The sequence below is a fragment of the Liolophura sinensis genome, chromosome 6 (assembly GCF_032854445.1).
Source record: "Liolophura sinensis isolate JHLJ2023 chromosome 6, CUHK_Ljap_v2, whole genome shotgun sequence".
In the NCBI taxonomy this organism is placed as follows: domain Eukaryota; kingdom Metazoa; phylum Mollusca; class Polyplacophora; order Chitonida; family Chitonidae; genus Liolophura; species Liolophura sinensis.
Window position 1 is genome coordinate 39,054,879 of NC_088300.1, and position 20,087 is coordinate 39,074,965.

Here is a 20,087-nt window from a genome sequence, read left to right on the forward strand (position 1 = left end):
TTGCCCAATTTGTGTGAGGTTAAGTGTTATATGTGCCATATGATAGCAGAGTTATGTCCCATACAATAGTCAAGATAGATCTCCAGGACAACTTTGCTAATCAATGGACAGGAAAATACATATGTATGCACAAAAGTGGAGCATGTATTTTGTATACACAAAAAGGGATCTATGAACACATTTATGAGAAATCTGTACACAGATTCCTCGTGTCGTTCTTTGCTCCACTTTTATGTGATGAACAACATGGCTTTGTGCCGAACAGATCTGTTGAGACGAATCTTGCAGTTTTCAATGAGTTCGTCACAAGTGAAGTTGACAAGAGGTGGCCGGGAAGTACATGCAATCTACACAAATTTCTCAAATCACTTTTAACCTACAAATTAAAAGATTATGGTTGATGGCAGTTTTCTTCAGTGGACTGATTATCTTATTTAACACACACGCAACAAAGAGTGGACACTCATTCCTTCTGGGGTACCACTGGTGCCACTATTGTTTTGCTTTAAACTTTATAATGTCAATGTAGCAAAATGCTGTGCTCTAAGTTTTTCAAACAAGAGACTAAAACCAGATTTTACCTATCACATGTTGATTGTATGCTCTCTACCACAGCATAAGTTTTTCAAACAAGAGACTAAAACCAGATTTTACCTATCACATGTGTGATTGTATGCTCTCTACCACAGCATAAGTTTTTCAAACAAGAGACTAAAACCAGATTTTACCTATCACATGTGTGATTGTATGCTCTCTACCACAGCATAAGTTTTTCAAACAAGAGACTAAAACCAGATTTTACCTATCACATGTGTGATTGTATGCTCTCTACCACACCATAAGTTTTTCAAACAGGAGACTAAAACTAGATTTTACCTATCACATGTGTGATTGTATGCTCTCTACCACAGCATAAGTTTTTCAAGCAAGAGACTAAAACTAGATTTTACCTATCACATGTGTGATTGTATGCTCTCTACCACAGCATAAGTTTTTCAAACAAGAGACTAAAACCAGATTTTACCTATCACATGTGTGATTGTATGCTCTCTACCACAGTATAAGTTTTTCAATCAAGAGACTAAAACTAGATTTTACCTATCACATGTGTGATTGTATGTTCTCTACCACAGCATAAGTTTTTCAAACGAGACTAAAACCAGATTTTACCTATCACATGTGTGATTGTATGCTCTCTACCACAGCATAAGTTTTTCAAACAGGAGACTAAAACTAGATTTTACCTATTACATGTGTGATTGTATGCTCTCTACCACAGCATAAGTTTTTCAAACAAGAGACTAAAACCAGATTTTACCTATCACATGTGTGATTGTATGCTCTCTAACACAGCATAAGTTTTTCAAAGAAGAGACTAAAACCAGATTTTACCTATCACATGTGTGATTGTATGCTGTCTACCACAGTATAAGTTTTTCAAACAAGAGACTAAAACGAGATTTTACCTATCACATGTGTGATTGTATGCTCTCTACCACAGCATAAGTTTTTCAATCAAGAGACTAAAACTAGATTTTACCTATCACATGTGTGATTGTATGTTCTCTACCACAGCATAAGTTTTTCAATCAAGAGACTAAAACTAGATTTTACCTATCACATGTGTGATTGTATGCTCTCTAAAGTAAGTGAGGTCAATGACATAGGCGCCCTGATGTCAGAAAATTGTATTTTTAAGGACCATATCAAGAATACCTTTAAAAAAGCAAACAGAATGTTAGGCTTCGTCAGAATTTGTAAGTTTTTTAGTGGCATCTCTGCAGTTAAATCTTACTATGTATCTACTTTTGTAAGAACCACATTGGAGTTTTTTCTGAGATATGGTCTCCCCTCTACAAAAGCTCTTTCACATCAGGATGAAAGTGTTCAACGTACATTTGTTAAATACTGTTAAATTTTTATGTTTTAAATGTAATGTTTTAAATCTAATAAAGTCTATGACAAATCTAACCATATGCTATGATTTGTAAGGATTTCACTATTAAAACATTAGGGAACAGATGGAAATACTGCGATTTAACCAACAGGCCGGGTGGACATTGGGGCTGATTACACGAACTGGCTGTGTGGACTGTCAACATTTGGAACAGCTAGTTACAATGTGATCCTAACAGGGTGTGTGGACATTATGCGACAAGTTACAATGTGAACCTGACAGGGTGTGTGGGCATTATGCGACAAGATACAATGTGAACCTAACAGGGTGTGTGGACATTGCGACAAGTTAAAATGTGAACCTAACAGGGTGTGTGGACTTTATGCAACACATTACAATGTGAACATAACATGGTGTGAGGACAATGTGACAAGTTACAATTTGAACCTAAAAGGGTGTGTGGACTTTATGGGACCAGTTACAATGTGAAACCAACAGGATGTGTGATCAATAGGACAGACAAGTAACAAAGTAAAACAAACAGGAAGTGTAGACTGTTATGGGACAAGTTACAATGTGAACCTAACAGGGTGTGTGGACATTATGCGACAAGTTACAATGTGAACCTAATAGGGCGTGAGGACAATGCGACATGTTACAATGTGAACCTAACAGGGGGTGTGGACATTATGGGACAAGTTACAATGTGAAACCAACAGGCTGTGTGAACAATAGGACAAGTAACAAAGTGAAACAAACAGGGTGTAAGGACAATGCGACATGTTACAATGTGAACCTAACAGGGTGTGTGGACATTATTTGATAAGTTACAATGTGAAACCAACGGGGTGTGTGGACAATAGGACAAGTAACAAAGTGAAACAAACAGGGTGTAAGGACAATGAGACATGTTACAATGTGAACCTAACAGGGGGTGTGGACATTATGGGACAAGTTACAATGTGAAACCAACAGGGTGTGTGGACAATAGGACAAGTAACAAAGTGAAACAAACAGGGTGTAAGGACAATGGGACATGTTACAATGTGAACCTAACAGGGGGTGTGGACATTAGGGGACAAGTTACAATGTGAAACCAACAGGGTGTGTGAACAATAGGACAAGTAACAAAGTGAAACAAGCAGGGTGTAAGGACAATGGGACATGTTACAGTGTGAACCTAACAGGCTATGTTGAACAATGGGACAAGTTACACTGTGAAACCAACAGGGTGTGTGGACAATGGGACAAGTAACAAAGTGAAACAAACAGGCTGTGTGAACAATACACAAGTAACAAAGTTAAACAAACAGGCTGTGTGAACAATAGAACAAGTAACAAAGTGAAACTAACAGGGTGTAAGGACAATGGGACAAGTTACAATGTGAACCCAACAGGCTGTGTGAACAATGGGACAAGTTACACTGTGAAACCAACAGATTGTGTGAACAATAGGACAAGTAACAAAGTGAAACAAACAGGCTGGTTAGAAATTACCACTGACTTGTCAGACATGTTCAGCAAAAAAATGGTCTTGTCTGTCAAAATTTATGTAGATCATTTGGTGATGAAAACTTGCACAAGAACAAAATTTTGCTACTTTGATGGGTCATAGTGGATTCATAGTGACGTCTTTCATTCGTAAGAAAACGTCACGTTACTATAAACATCGCCTCATCGGAAAATCGCGTTTCTATGAAATGTACCAAGCTTCCTGTAGGAGACTTTCATAGTTACGAAAATAGATTACCTCGTTCACGTGGCTTTTCACTGAGCAAACAGATGAAGACACATTTTGCAACCTGAAGTTTGTCTTATATTAACCACAAATATCACAGTCGTTGGCAGCGAAACGAAAAATATCTATCCCTCAAAATGACCAGTCTATACTTACATTCGAGTTGACCAAGCTATCAACTAATGGACCGACCCAAGCGATGAAGATAACCCAAAAACAACGTTAGCTGTTCGATCATATTTCAACGAAGACTGGTCCCCTGGTCAGTTATTAAAACAGTTACATGTAAAAACTAAGTACACAGCGCATTTAATCATATACCAGCCAATCATTCAGTGATGAGACATTTTGTACTGTGAGTTGCAAAGATGTTAGGTAATGTTCAGTCCATACATTTATTTTATTTGATTGGTGTTTTACACCGTACTTAACAATATTTCACTTATTCGACGGTGGCCAGAATCATGGTGGGAGGAAACCGGGCAGAGCCTGGTGGAAATCCACGACCATCTGCAGGTTGCTGACAGACCTTCCCACTTATGGCCGGAGAGGAAGCCAGCATGAGCTGGACTTGAACTCACAGCAACCGAGTCATTACGCTGCACTAAGGCGTAACCAACTAAGCCATGGAGGCCCCTCAGTCCATACCGCCTACTGGCATAAGTATATACACAAATATATGTGTACATGTAGTTATACAAAGGGTTGTAAAAACTGGACTAGAGAGAGAAAGAAAAAAAAAAAGAGACACGGACAGCAGCGGAAATTGATGACGATATAATCAATCTCCAACAAGTCTGTGAAGACTGTGAGTGGAATCCTGAGTGGGTTTGCAATATTTCCGTCAGAAATTACTTGCAGTAATTGAAGCTATTGACTTTCCTCTCTTGGGTTCAAACATTATGGGTTCAGTACAGGAAAAGGAATAAGAGAAATGATTTTTCTTCTGCAACAAGATCCCTCCATGAACCAACAGAAACATGGTTAGGCTTGTGTGATCAATAAAGCAATGATTAGAGGATCTGTTCCATTTATAGCCTGGTCTTTATATCATATATCTCATGTTATCAGAATCAAAAACCTGCAGATATTAGTTTGATTTCTGTGTGGTCTCATCTGACATGCTGGCTATACCCAGTTATTCTCTTTATATATAGCCTGGATGATTATACAATCAAAAGAATACTGAAAACAGAAATTCAGAAAAAAGAAAATTAAGTTAGTTAAACTTTGTAGATGTTCATGATTCTTTTGGGGTTGCATGCTCACCCTTTGCTGGCACTTCATAAGAAAACAAGATCTGTAGAAGTCATCTACGTCCATTTATTCTATATATGATGAATTCAAATCTAGTATCTATTCAACATGTGATAAATTCAAATCTTTACCACAAGTCAATTCATGTATCAAATACACGGATGATGTGATAACCAAATTGAGATCTGAGACATGAGCTTAAGAGACACAGTATTGCAAAATGTTCTTTCTTTTTTCATACTGAACATCCCCATCCTACCAAAGATGATATAAATGAGTTAACCAGATTTTATACACTTATGTACATGTATCAAGCTTATATTCAAGAGTTTTTGGCAATCACAAGAGTTATATTAAAGACGCAGCATCAAGCCAAAACTCACTGCATGAGAGGAGTAAATCTGAATTTGATCTAACATGGACAATGTCAGCATGTTAGCTATACAACATTGATAGTATGAATGCTTAAATCATATACAAGTCTCTACATGTGTATATACATGAATGCCTACAGTATTAAATGCAATACTAAAGGAACTCAGCTGCAAAGAATGTCCAATTTTCAAGCCTTCACCAGCATCATCAGAGAAATAAAAGTTGAAAAAAGGCAGTGCCTTGGGTAATTGCAGCATCAACAACAGGGAAAAGGGTATTGATTTTCAGCTTTCTTTTTTTTTTATGTGCTCTCACATTTCCCAAACGGAGCTGAAAATAACCGACACATTTCTAGTCCCAAATTGCTGACAAATGAAAATAAAGCTGAGAAGTATGCAGCAATATTGATCTTTCCAAAGTCTCATGTCAGTTTCCAGGCGACCAAGAATAGAAACTTCACATTAAAATTGTGAGAAGAAAATTACATAATTTTTCCACTGGCTGAAAAGTGTACGGACCTGATCCATCAATTTTTATTATTCGTAGGGCTTTGATCTGATATCTAAATTAGACCCACATGTGGTACACTGCCAGTCAGCAAGCATATGCTGATTCAAAACCAGGCATCTCTTTCAGAAGATGCAAAACATATATGTTTTCCTGCATCTGCAAGAAGGAATGGTGTGAAATACTTTAACAGAAAAATATTATAAATATTAATTTATGATTAATGTTAGGTGTTATCAATCTGGTCTATCAAATGTCACCAATGTGTTAAGATGAGTCACTCATGTTGAAGGTGGACACAGTTGGAAGACAACAGTTGCACATGTACATTAAAAGTATGACAAAAATTTACCAATTGCATCCCAGGATCAACTTAATACTGGATTATATTTGAATATTAATTTTCATTATAAAATATAGCTTTTTTATGTATTTCCGAATCTGATAATTAACAGACACAGTCCTTGATAGTCAAATCCATTAGGCTTAATTACACTATAAAACATGGATAAGCTGTAAATTCATGCGGTCACAACTCTTGACAAAACATGATTTAAAGAGGCTATTTTTGTCCCAAACTCCATATTATTGCTAATCAATTTACATTTTCTGCATTTACCAGAAACAGTAATTCAAATTATTGCCTTTCAATAAATATGAGACTCATACCCATATATACTATGTACAGTGTTAAAACGATTCTAAATTTTGAAAAAGGTATATAATGTGACACACATGTATACATCAGTTTTATAAATTTTAGGAATTTTATTACCAATTCTGAATGCCAACACATGATCAGATGAGGCTGATGAGGCTGGAAGATAACCATTTGTACCATTCTAAAATGAGAGAGACTGACTGGATTTGTGCTGATCTATTTTTGGCCCAAAATCCCTGGTTTATAGCTTATTTATTTATTTATTTATTAGATTTTTATTCTATGCCGTACTCACAAATATTTCACTTACATGTATATGACAGCTGCCACCATCATGGCGGTAGAAAACTGGGCAGAGTGTGTGGAGATACCATGACCACAACTTCCTGAGAGAGCTGAATTCTCATGGATAGCCACAGGAGAAACCTGCATGAGCTGGGCTTTAACCCCTGGAGAACTGTGTTGGTACTACCTCAGTGAGGGAGTACTCCTCTGGGGGGGGGGGGGGGGGGAGGTGGTTATTAGTATAATAATTACCAGCCACATAGCAGTACATGGTATGTCCTGAACATCAAGGGGCTCAGGTCAGTTGCACAGACTTTTTGTTTCCTACTCCTGTTTAAAAACCTACCTGGCTGTCCAGGAATGTTTTCTTTTCTGCAAGGTACAGCAATTGCTGAATATTACATGGCAGCTTTCTGAAGCAGGGACAGAAAGTCATTTAGTCATAATCTGAGTACGGTGACCCTATTCGTGTAGCCCCACAGTATTTCGTGTGGTAATCTGACATTACAGTGTACCTTCTCTCATCTCATTCCATTGTTAGGAATTACATTAAAGTTTATTTTATTTTCCATGAAGACTATAACCCCTACTCAGACATTCACATCAAGGCTTTGATGAAGCCTCATCAATTCTGAAGCCCCTTGGTAAATCTACTGTCGTGCTTTTGTATCCTCTATGCAGCTGAGCATCCCAATAGACTGACTCTGACAGTAACCTGGACAGCCAGTGTATCAAGTGGGTGAGACCCACAACATTCTACCCGACATGTACCTATGTATAGGCCATAGTGCTCTCAAGATTCTCATATCTCACAGCAGCTCAAGTTACAATGTACCTGTTGATAAAACTCATGTTCTCTGCCAGTACATACTGATGGTTACTTTATTTTCACAAGCGCAGTGTCCATAAGCCTCTTATTGTGACCATGCAACTCGTGCTTCATTTTTCTATCTTTTTTTCAGGTTTTCAGTGACAGCTATGGTAAAAATCACACAAAGATTTTGTTTTCTCACACTTTAATCCCTTTTTTCCCCCTTAAGCATGTTGGCCTTCTGTGTCTGAAACATAACAATTATTTTATAGGTTGAGTATTACAGGAACAAACTATGCATGATACTAGAAACTTTAAGACTTTGAGGCCTGAAGTCATGTTAACAGCCATTTAGTTTTGTGTTGGTTATCCGCTGTGTGTTTTGTGAGATTCTTCAATAGCCCATCCTTGGATGCCACACAACAGATCTCTCTAGCGTAAACTCACTGTTAGTTCCGGCATAAATCCTTAAGTTCTTCACATCATGTAAACATTGCAGAAAATAAAAAAATTTACAGGGGACAACGGAGTATAAAGGGATTGTGAGGAATCTGATGAAAACTGGAACAAGTTGGTTGACTGGAAATGTCTGAAGAGAGAATCCTATGTATTGGACTTGAATGTAAATGCACTTATAAGAATGGGGAACATTATACTCTGACATAGTTCATTCCTGGAAAAGAAAACCCAGGAATACAAACTTGATACTTATAATCCGTCTAATTACCACAAAGAATGTTTGGTTTCAGAAAATCAATTAAAAATTGTCTTCAAATATAGCCTGAAAGCAACTTAAATTATTAGAAAAAATGTAACTTAAATTTGAAAAATCTAAGACCACGCTCCAGATAAGGCTTCCTGGAGAAGTCTAGCCAACTCTTGCCATTCTTCAAAAACAAATGATCACATCAGTGTTCCTACTGGACACTTCCATGGAGACCAAAGAGATTTTAAGTTCCATCCCTTCTATAATCTGCATCTCATAATCTGTAATTCTATTTGTACTGTAACTAGCACACATTGATCCAAACTTCACATCCATTGTGGAATTTGATTGAATCTCAATTTGGTAGGTCGGATATTAAATAGTAAAAAAATGTTTCCTTGGACATTTTTTTGCATTCGTTGCCATCCTGGATGGCTGGATCATCTTTATACTATACTAGTATATTCTACTGCAATCCTATACACAACTATGTGAAGCACATTTGAAGTTAGGATCTGATTGGACTTCTTATATTAACATTTTATCTCAATACAAATAAACATTAACTGCCTAGCTAATGAGCACTTTTGAGCTCATGTTTTGTTTCACCAATGTTTTCAGCATTGATTGTCTTCAGCACTCTGATGTTGCATGTAGTAGAGCCTCAGAAAATGGTTCTGTCTGATGACAAAATAAGAGGTGATAAACTTAGTCTGGTGAAGAAGCCCTACTGGAGTACGAACAGAGGCTGATTTGCTTTGAAAAACGACCATCGCTCTGCTTTTGCCCTGGGGGTATCTTGCCTTGAATTTTACCAGATTTGATAAATTACTGTGGATTCATTAGATTTCAACAGGAGAAAAGTCGCCTAGGGACAGCCTTTCCAGAGCAAATTGGCTCTTGTATACATCATGGCATGACTGCCTTCACCAGACAAAACAGAAAGAAAGTGGACATCCTGAAGCGTCCCTCATATAGGAAGTGTTGCCTGCAGATACCTAAAGCTTGAAGTGCTCTATGCTTTAAAACGAGGGTTTTTTTTTTCTATAAAAGTCACTTTGGGGGCAGTGTAGCGCTGCACTCCTCATATTCATGTACAGAGGCATTGAATTCTGTGTGAAATAAATTAATTTTATCGAGGAAAGTGAAGAAATAAGCTAGCTTGAGGCCATGCCCACGTGTATCCAATGCCTGTTTGCCAGTCCACCTTCCATGGAAAATACATGTATTATATTACAAATGCCTGTTTGCCAGTCTGGCTTTCCCTTAAAATAAATGCATCATTTTACAAAATGTCTGTTTGCCTTTCCGAAAATAAATGTATTATAAAATGCCTGTTCCCCTGTCTGGGTTTCCTCTGAAAATAAATGTATTATTTTTAAATAAGCCTGTTTGCCATTCCGGGTTTCCACTGAAAGAAAATGTATTATAAAATACCCGTTCCACAGCTTGGGTTTCCTGGGAAAATAAATGTATTATTTTATGAAATCCACCGAGACAATGCATTTATGAATATATTTCTTCAAGGCAAACCTGTGCTATTTTCAGCACACCTATATGAATCCATCTTAATCTTTGTCACAAGACATCACAGATTGCTTTCGTGTATTTCTTTGTTATATTAGGGTAAGGGAAGAAGTTTTAATTTATGTTGGCAGACTTTGATTATTCAGGAGTACTTTATTACACATCATCCTGAGGGAGCTTCTTTGGAAATGTGTGTCCATGAAAGTATGTCTGCAAGATTGCTGAAGATCATTTTTATCTCTACACCCACTCACACTCAAGAAGTAAGTTTTTCATCCCACCCACACGCCCAGTAAAGACTGACTACATCCCAACATTTTGCATGACGTTCCAAGTATGGATATAACAAAATGGTAAGTGAATGGACATTGAACGCTAGGTTCAGGGGCATTTTTTCCATAACTGTCCCGTTGTGGTTATTATGGAAGCCGTGCTCTGTCAGTTCATGTCTCCAGCGGATGTCTGTGTGGTGTCTGTGCCAACATAATTATGAAGCCCCCAATCACACTAGCTCAATTGGTAGATGTCTAATTTTTTTTCAAGAGGATTTCTTCTCCAGACAATTTGATAGTGGACTTGTATGCCTTCTTTCCATTGGAGTTACAGGTAAATCCGTAACAGTGACAGTACTTTAATAAATCATGTATATATTTCATGGAGTTTTCTCCATTCTATTCATGTGATTTTTCTAAAAAATCACATGAAAGTTTGATTAACAGTGTATATAACATAAAACATAACTGATTTTTCTCCAACCAATCACCTTTCTGCATCACATTTCATACAATGTTCATTGGCTGAGAGAAAGTAAGCGCCATATTATACTTTCTCATTCAAGACATGTTTTCATTTCAGAATATATTGTCCATTATAATTCAATTGCTGTGAACTGCAAATTTTACTTATATTTTCTGACCTTTTGTGGATATCATTATTTCAAAGGTGTATACCTGGCATATCATCTGCCAGTGTCAGAGGTGTGTTCAGTTGTAATACCGAGGAAAAGAACCTATCAAAAGATCCACATCTTAACACAATATGAGGCAGCTAAATAAGGAATTTACCTTAATATGAACACATGCTCTCTCTGTGAGAGAATGATACTCACTGGAAAAAACCCCCGAAGTAAACAGAGTTAAATATTGACTTGTGTTAGCACAGTCAGGAAATGACCCACCATGTCTAAGTCTGTATATGGCGATCATATTGATATGATATACGTGTATATGCCACCTTCTAGCTGACAGGAAAACACACAGAATGGTTTGCGCAACTGATAAAATATTAATTGTGATTCTAGTTTTCATTCAACGTACAGTGCAAATGCACTAAAAGGGTAAGTGCAGATCATCAAATAATCAATGGCCCAAGATTCATGATAATCAACAAAGCAATGTTTGCATGCATGAGCAACTCCTCACCTACCTGTATAGGTATTTAGTCTACTTACATTATGATAATGGTGACTAAAAAAAAAGGATTAAAAAAAAACAAAACAAACAGAAACATGTGAAAACAGAGTATGCTTAATACTCTGAATGAAGACACACACAAAAGTTACCATAATACGGATGAAAGCTGAACAATGAAGAATAATCGTAACAGCAAACTCAAGATGCCACCTTGATGATTCAGTCTGTTTCTATATGAATGTTCACATGCTGCATGCCCATGACCACCAATCCCCACCGAATTCCCCACCAATCACCACCCATACCCACCCATCACCACCCATGATACAAAATACATGCTCCTAGAATTCAACCCTACATAATAACATCTACAGGACATAATCTCATACGGTAAGTAGAACAAGAGAGCAATCACTCTAGTAAAGAATGAATACAGCATATTCAGCCATTGCACAATATTCATATATTTTTAAGAGGTTGAGTATACTTGTGTGCAAATGCACTACCTGCAAAAGACGGAAATGAAACAAAACAATTAATGCAGTTTAGAGATCGCTGGCAGCTCTCTTGACTGAGCAGTTTGTAAAACTGTATAATGTTCAAGTCAGGTGATATGTTCAAATACTGACTTCTAAACCAATATGAATTAGAATCACACTGTCATACACGTGTCAGATATTCACCGATTCACAGACACTATCCGTGTGAAATGCAGTATTCACAGAGTCACAGACACTATCCGTGTGAAATGCAGTATTCACAGAGTCACAGACACTATCCGTGTGAAATGCAGTATTCACGGATTCACAGACACTATCCATGTGAAATGCAGTATTCACAGACACTATTCGTGTGAAATGCAGCATTCACAGATTCACAGACACTATCCATGTGAATTGCACTATTCGCGGATTCACAGAGGCTATCCGTGTGAAATGCAGTATTCACGGATTCAAAGACACTATATGTGTGAAATGCAGTATTCACGGATTCACAGACACTATCTGTGTGAAATGCAGTATTCACGGATTCACAGACACTATCCGTGTGAAATGCAGCATTCACGGATTCACAGACACTATCCGTGTGAAATGCAGAATACAACATCAAGATAATGAAAGGTGTCTTAATTCAGCTTGCCCAGTTAGCTGTATGTATGAAAGGCATTATTACACTATGTGCACAATGTGCCTGAATGGCAGTAACTATGAAAGTGAAACTAATAATGAGACTGTCATCATCATTAAGCATGTAGATGTTAAGATGATATAAAAAGATATACACAAAGTTTCAGAGAAATTGTTGGAATACTTTAGCAGGGGTTACATGGACTAAATCTGCATACATGAAAATCCATTTATATCCTCTCTTCACTTCATATAGGCGAGTTAAAAAGACATACTTCATAGATTTTTTTTTTTTTTTTATAGGTTGGTGTTTTACGCCGTACTCAAGAATATTTCACTTATACGACGGCGGCCAGCATTATGGTGGGTGGAAACCCACGACCATCCGCAGGTTGCTGTCAGACCTTCCCACATACGGCTGGAGAGGAAGCCAGCATGAGCTGGTCTTGAACTCAGAGCGAACGCATTGGTGAGAGGCTTCTGGGTCACTCGCTTCTGAGCGCTAACCGACTGAGCCACGGAGGCCCCTATACTTCATAGAGGTATGGACTGTAGAACAATGTCGAGAAATGGATGGCAAGAGATGCCATGTACTGATGCACATCCACCACTTCACATCATTTTTCACACTTTGTGTGAGTTCAAGAATCCTACACATTAAACTTGGACACACCATGTAGTCCACTTAAGACAATACCAGTATATGTTTCAGTCTGTGATATGTGATAGTTGGTTGGTTGGCCACCTAGCAGTATTTCAGCTTATATGATAAGCAGACAATGATAGCCCTGTGCCTTGACACTTTTCACCTCCCCAGTTCTAACAACATATGGTTCAGTCCTGACACGAGCGTACCTCCATTGCTTGCTATTTCACTGACTGAGATATTCTCAGGGGAATTGCACTGAATTTTAAACTAGCTGCTGTAGGAAGAGTGTAATTGCTTGAGAATTCTTCTCCCCAAAGCATTACTCTGCTATGTGAAAACTTATGTTCAGAGAAAGCGCCTTGTTTCTATAGTAGGGACTAATTTTGAAAGTGAGAGATTTTCTGTATTCCCATCTGTTATTTGGCCAATGGAGCAAAATATATGTTATCCACGAGATCACATGAACCTTCAAGCATTCCGCCTGTTTGTGTTGAAAGAAATGAAATTCTACGTTACTTCTACTGTTAAAGCATGACAGACTGACAGACTTGTTTTCATCTGAGGACAAATGTTAGATTAGGAGTGGCTGAATCCGATAACCATGTTAGTGATACCTGTACCCTGTACAGCCATGTCAGTGACCCATTCCACAAAACCTTAATAAATATCATGATCTGTTTGCGAAAATAAGGGGGTCATGATTTAAAGGGAGATTTGCCAACAGACTATGAGAAAGCTAAATGTGTGTGTATGTGTACGTGATCCAATATGTCAACTGGGTGAGACATCTGGACCACACCCATTGATTAAGGATGGGGAATTTAAGGCCGACAGAACCTCCTCCTCAAACTTGGACAAAACCTTAACAAAATTGGACATAGGCTTACACGCTTAAAGCCATGCAGGGAGAATACCCCAATGATGGGTTTCCACAGCAAATCGTCAGGGTGAGCACCATGTATCAGTTGTTCCTCTGTAAGCTTGAGAATCCTGCATGTAAAATGTAAGCCACATATCATACCAGAGATACATTTATATTCTGCTGAATGAGCAAGTGCTACTCAAAAAATCAAAACGTGAAAACATAATCTGGCAATGAATCTCTTCAACTTTATTTAAAGAATTTATGAAACACATGCCATATGATACCAGAGTTACAATGTATGTGCCATATAATTTGTTAATTTGAAAAATATACAAAAGGGTAGACAACTGCAAACACTGAGGAAAATGCGAAAAAGTAGCCTGACGGATTCGCAACTGCAGATCATTTCGTACACTTTGTGCAACTCTGAGAAACCTATGTTAAATAATAGATGAGATATGGCTCGCACAAATTTCTTTTGAAACAAGAATGGCCCAGAAAATATCCACAAGTTCAGGCAACTCCTAAAATGGACTGAAATGTTAAAAAATAACCAGACAGTGCACAGCTTCAGGTCATTTTGCACACATCGTGTGAGTTTGAGAATGTCTAAAAATTATGATGTGATCTGCACAAATCTGAGTTGAACGGATTGAAAGATAAACGGACGGACTGATGGACGGACTGATGGACGGACAGACAGATGGACGGATTGAAAAAGCGATGACTGTATGTTCTCCTTCATTAAATTGGAGGGGGGGGGGGGGGGAGGGCGCAGACATAACTACCATTTGTACAAGTATATAATGTATCTGCCATTTAGCACTGTCACTGAAACCTGCATGCATAGTAATGGAGATGACAAATGGGAGCATCAGTACGGAACTACTATGTATAATGGATCAAATGCAAACCCATATAGTGCACCTGCAAATTGCAATCAAGTGTTTTTCTCAAGAAGCTCCGGATGCATAAGAAAGGTATGTGTGGAAATCATTTGCTTGGCACTTTATGAACAAATTTTTTCTAATGAAGTGAAATTAAATGCCATACTTTCTAAAAGTCAATTAACTTTTATTATGCAGGATGTGTTATTTTTTACTGTTACCACATTTTGGCACAGTTGAAAATACTGGAAAGCCAATATAATGCATATTGTGTAAAGGCTGGGAGAAGTCAGCAGGGAAAAAAATTCAGGGAAAGTTATTATAATAGACTGGAAAAAGAATTTTACATTAAGTGATGTCATAATTATGAAGCCCCCAATCACACTAGCTCAATTGGTAGATGTCTAATTTTTTTTCAAGAGGATTTCTTCTCCAGACAATTTGATAGTGGACTTGCATGCCTTCTTTCCATTGGAGTTACAGGTAAATCCGTAACAGTGACAGTACTTTAATAAATCATGTATATATTTCATGGAGTTTTCTCCATTCTATTCATGTGATTTTTCTAAAAAATCACATGAAAGTTTGATTAACAGTGTATATAACATAAAACATAACTGATTTTTCTCCAACCAATCACCTTTCTGCATCACATTTCATACAATGTTCATTGGCTGAGAGAAAGTAAGCGCCATATTATACTTTCTCATTCAAGACATGTTTTCATTTCAGAATATATTGTCCATTATAATTCAATTGCTGTGAACTGCAAATTTTACTTATATTTTCTGACCTTTTGTGGATATCATTATTTCAAAGGTGTATACCTGGCATATCATCTGCCAGTGTCAGAGGTGTGTTCAGTTGTAATACCGAGGAAAAGAACCTATCAAAAGATCCACATCTTAACACAATATGAGGCAGCTAAATAAGGAATTTACCTTAATATGAACACATGCTCTCTCTGTGAGAGAATGATACTTACTGGAAAAAACCCCCGAAGTAAACAGAGTTAAATATTGACTTGTGTTAGCACAGTCAGGAAATGACCCACCACGTCTAAGTCTGTATATGGCGATCATATTGATATGATATACGTGTATATGCCACCTTCTAGCTGACAGGCAAACACACAGAATGGTTTGCGCAACTGATAAAATATTAATTGTGATTCTAGTTTTCATTCAACGTACAGTGCAAATGCACTAAAAGGGTAAGTGCAGATCATCAAATAATCAATGGCCCAAGATTCATGATAATCAACAAAGCAATGTTTGCATGCATGAGCAACTCCTCACCTACCTGTATAGGTATTTAGTCTACTTACATTATGATAATGGTGACTAAAAAAAAGGATTAAAAAAAAACAAAACAAACAAAAACATGTGAAAACAGAATATGCGTAATACTTTGAATGAAAGACACACACAAAAGTTACCCAATACTACGGATGAAAGCTGAACAATGAAGAATAATCGTAAAAGCAAACTCAAGATGCCACCTTGATGATTCAGTCTGTTTCTATATGAATGTTCACATGCTGCATGCCCATGACCACCAATCCCCACCCATCCCCACCCAATTCCCCACCCAATCACCACCCATCACCACCCATCACCACCCATGATACTAAATACATGCTCCTAGAATTCAACCCTACATAATAACATCTACAGGACATAATCTCATACAGTAAGTGGAACAAGAAAGAATGAATACAGCATATTCAGCCATTGCACAATATTCATATATTTTTAGGAGGTTGAGTATACTTGTGTGCAAATGCACTACCTGCAAAAGACGGAAATGAAACAAACAATTAATGCATTTTAGAGATCGCTGGCAGCTCTCTTGACTGAGCAGTTTGTAAAACTGTATAATGTTCAAGTCAGGTGATACGTTCAAATACTGACTTCTAAACCAATATGAAGTAGAATCACACTGTCATACACATGTCAGATATTCACCGATTCACAGACACTATCCGTGTGAAATGCAGTATTCACAGATTCACAGACACTATCCGTGTGAAATACAGTATTCACGGATTCACAGACACTATCCATGTGAAATGCAGTATTCACAGACACTATTCGTGTGAAATGCAGTATTCACAGATTCACAGACACTATCCATGTGAAATGCACTATTCACGGATTCACAGAGACTATCCGTGTGAAATGCAGTATTCACGGATTCACAGACACTATCTGTGTGAAATGCAGTATTCACGGATTCACAGACCACTATCCGTGTGAAATGCAGCATTCACGGATTCACAGACACTATCCGTGTGAAATGCAGAATACAACATCAAGAGTAATGAAAGGTGTCTTAATTCAGCTTGCCCAGTTAGCTGTATGTATGAAAGGCATTGTTACACTATGTGCACAATGTGCCTGAATGGCAGTAACTATGAAAGTGAAAATAATAATGAGATTGTCATTTATCATTAAGCATGTAGATGTTAAGATGATATAAAAAGATATACACAAAGTTTCAGAGAAATTGTTGGAATACTTTAGCAGGGGTTACATGGACTAAATCTGCATACATGAAAATCCATTTATATCCTCTCTTCACTTCATATAGGCGAGTTAAAAAGACATACTTCATAGATATTTTTTTTTTTTTATAGGTTGGTGTTTTACGCCGTACTCAAGAATATTTCACTTATACGACGGCGGCCAGCATTATGGTGGGTGGAAACCCACGACCATCCGCAGGTTGCTGTCAGACCTTCCCACATACGGCTGGAGAGGAAGCCAGCATGAGCTGGTCTTGAACTCAGAGCGAACGCATTGGTGAGAGGCTTCTGGGTCACTCGCTTCTGAGCGCTAACCGACTGAGCCATGGAGGCCCCCATACTTCATAGAGGTATGGACTGTAGAACAATGTCGAGAAATGGATGGCAAGAGATGCCATGTACTGATGCACATCCACCACTTCACATCATTTTTCACACTTTGTGTGAGTTCAAGAATCCTACACATTAAACTTGGACACACCATGTAGTCCGCTTAAGACAATACCAGTATATGTTTCAGTCTGTGATATGTGATAGTTGGTTGGTTGGCCACCTAGCAGTATTTCAGCTTATATGATAAGCAGACAATGATAGCCCTGTGCCTTGACACTTTTCACCTCCCCAGTTCTAACAACATATGGTTCAGTACTGACACGAGCGTACCTCCATTGCTTGCTATTTCACTGACTGAGATATTCTCAGGGGAATTGCACTGAATTTTAAACTAGCTGCTGTAGGAAGAGTGTAATTGCTTGAGAATTCTTCTCCCCAAAGCATTACTCTGCTATGTGAAAACTTATCTTCAGAGAAAGCGCCTTGTTTCTATAGTAGGGACTAATTTTGAAAGTGAGAGATTTTCTGTATTCCCATCTGTTTTTTGGCCAATGGAGCAAAATATACGTTATCCACGAGATCACATGAACCTTCAAGCATTCCGCCTGTTTGTCTTGAAAGAAATGAAATTCTACGTTACTTCCACTGTTAAGGCATGACAGACTGACAGACTTGTTTTCATCTGAGGACAAATGTTAGATTAGGAGTGGATGAATCTGATAACCATGTTAGTGACACCTGTACCCTGTACAGCCATGTCAGTGACACCTGTACCCTGTACAGCCATGTCAGTGACACCTGTACCCTGTACAGCCATGTCAGTGACACCTGTACCCTGTACAGCCATGTCAGTGACACCTGTACCCTGTACAGCCATGTCAGTGACACCTGTACCCTGTACAGCCATGTCAGTGACCCATTCCACAAAACCTTAATAAATATCATGATCTGTTGACACCTGTACCCTGTACAGCCATGTCAGTGACCCATTCCACAAAACCTTAATAAATATCATGATCTGTTGACACCTGTACCCTGTACAGCCATGTCAGTGACCCATTCCACAAAACCTTAATAAATATCATGATCTGTTTGCCAAAATAAGGGTGTCATGATTTAAAGGGAGATGTGCCAACAGACTATGAGAAAGCTAAATGTGTGTGTATGTGTACGTGATCCAATATGTCAACTGGTGAGACATCTGGACCACACCCATTGAATAAGGATGGGGAATTTAAGGCCGACAGAACCTTGAGGGAAGCCATACTCCTCCTCAAACTTCGACACAACCTTAACAAAATTGGACATAGGCTTACACACTTAAAGCCATGCAGGGAGAATACCCCAATGATGGGTTTCCACAGCAAATCGTCAGGGTGAGCACCATGTATCAGTTGTTCCTGTGTAATCTTGAGAATCCTGCATGTACAATGTAAGCCATATATCATACCAGAGATACATTTATATTCTGCTGAATGAGCAAGTGCTACTCAAAAAATCAAAACGTGAAAACATAATCTGGCAATGAATCTCTTCAACTTTATTTAAAGAATTTATGAAACACATGCCATATGATACCAGAGTTACAATGTATGTGCCATATAATTTGTTAATTTAAAAAATATACAAAAGGGTAGACAACTGCTAACACTGAGGAAAATGTGAAAAAGTAGCCTGACGGATTCGCAACTGCAGATCATTTCGTACACTTTGTGCAACTCTGAGAAACCTATGTTAAATAATAGATGAGATATGGCTCGCACAAATTTCTTTTGAAACAAGAATGGCCAGAAAATATCCACAAGTTCAGGCAACTCCTAAAATGGACTGAAATGTTAAAAAATAACCAGACAGTGCACAGCTTCAGGTCATTTTGCACACATCGTGTGAGTTTGAGAATGTCTAAAAATTATGATGTGATCTGCACAAATCTGAGTTGAACGGATTGAAAGATAAACGGACGGACTGATGGACGGACAGACAGATGGACGGATTGAAAAAGCGATGACTGTATGTTCTCCTTCATTAAATTGGAGGGGGGGGGGGGGGGGAGGGCGCAGACATAACTACCATTTGTACAAGTATATAATGTATCTGCCATTTAGCACTGTCACTGAAGCCTGCATGCATAGTAATGGAGATGACAAATGGGAGCATCAGTACTACTATGTATAATGGATCAAATGCAAACCCATATAGTGCACTTGCAAATTGCAATCAAGTGTTTTTCTCAAGAGGCTCCGGATGCATAAGAAAGGTATGTGTGGAAATCATTTGCTTGGCACTTTATGAACAAATTTTTTCTAATGAAGTGAAATTAAATGCCATACTTTCTAAAAGTCAATTAACTTTTATTATGCAGGATGTGTTATTTTTTACTGTTACGACATTTTTGCACAGTTGAAAATACTGGAAAGCCAATATAATGCACATTGTGTAAAGGCTGGGAGAAGTCAGCAGGGAAAAAAATTCAGGCAAAGTTATTATAATAGACTGGAAAAAGAATTTTACATTAAGTGATGT

At 38.0% G+C, this 20,087-nt stretch overlaps 1 protein-coding gene across 1 annotated transcript in view; it reads right to left on the minus strand.

The window, feature by feature from the left end:
- Positions 1–20,087, minus strand: part of LOC135467183 (furin-1-like) — a 97,884-nt gene that overhangs the window by 14,370 nt on the left and 63,427 nt on the right. The gene's annotated exons all lie outside the window — the stretch shown is intronic.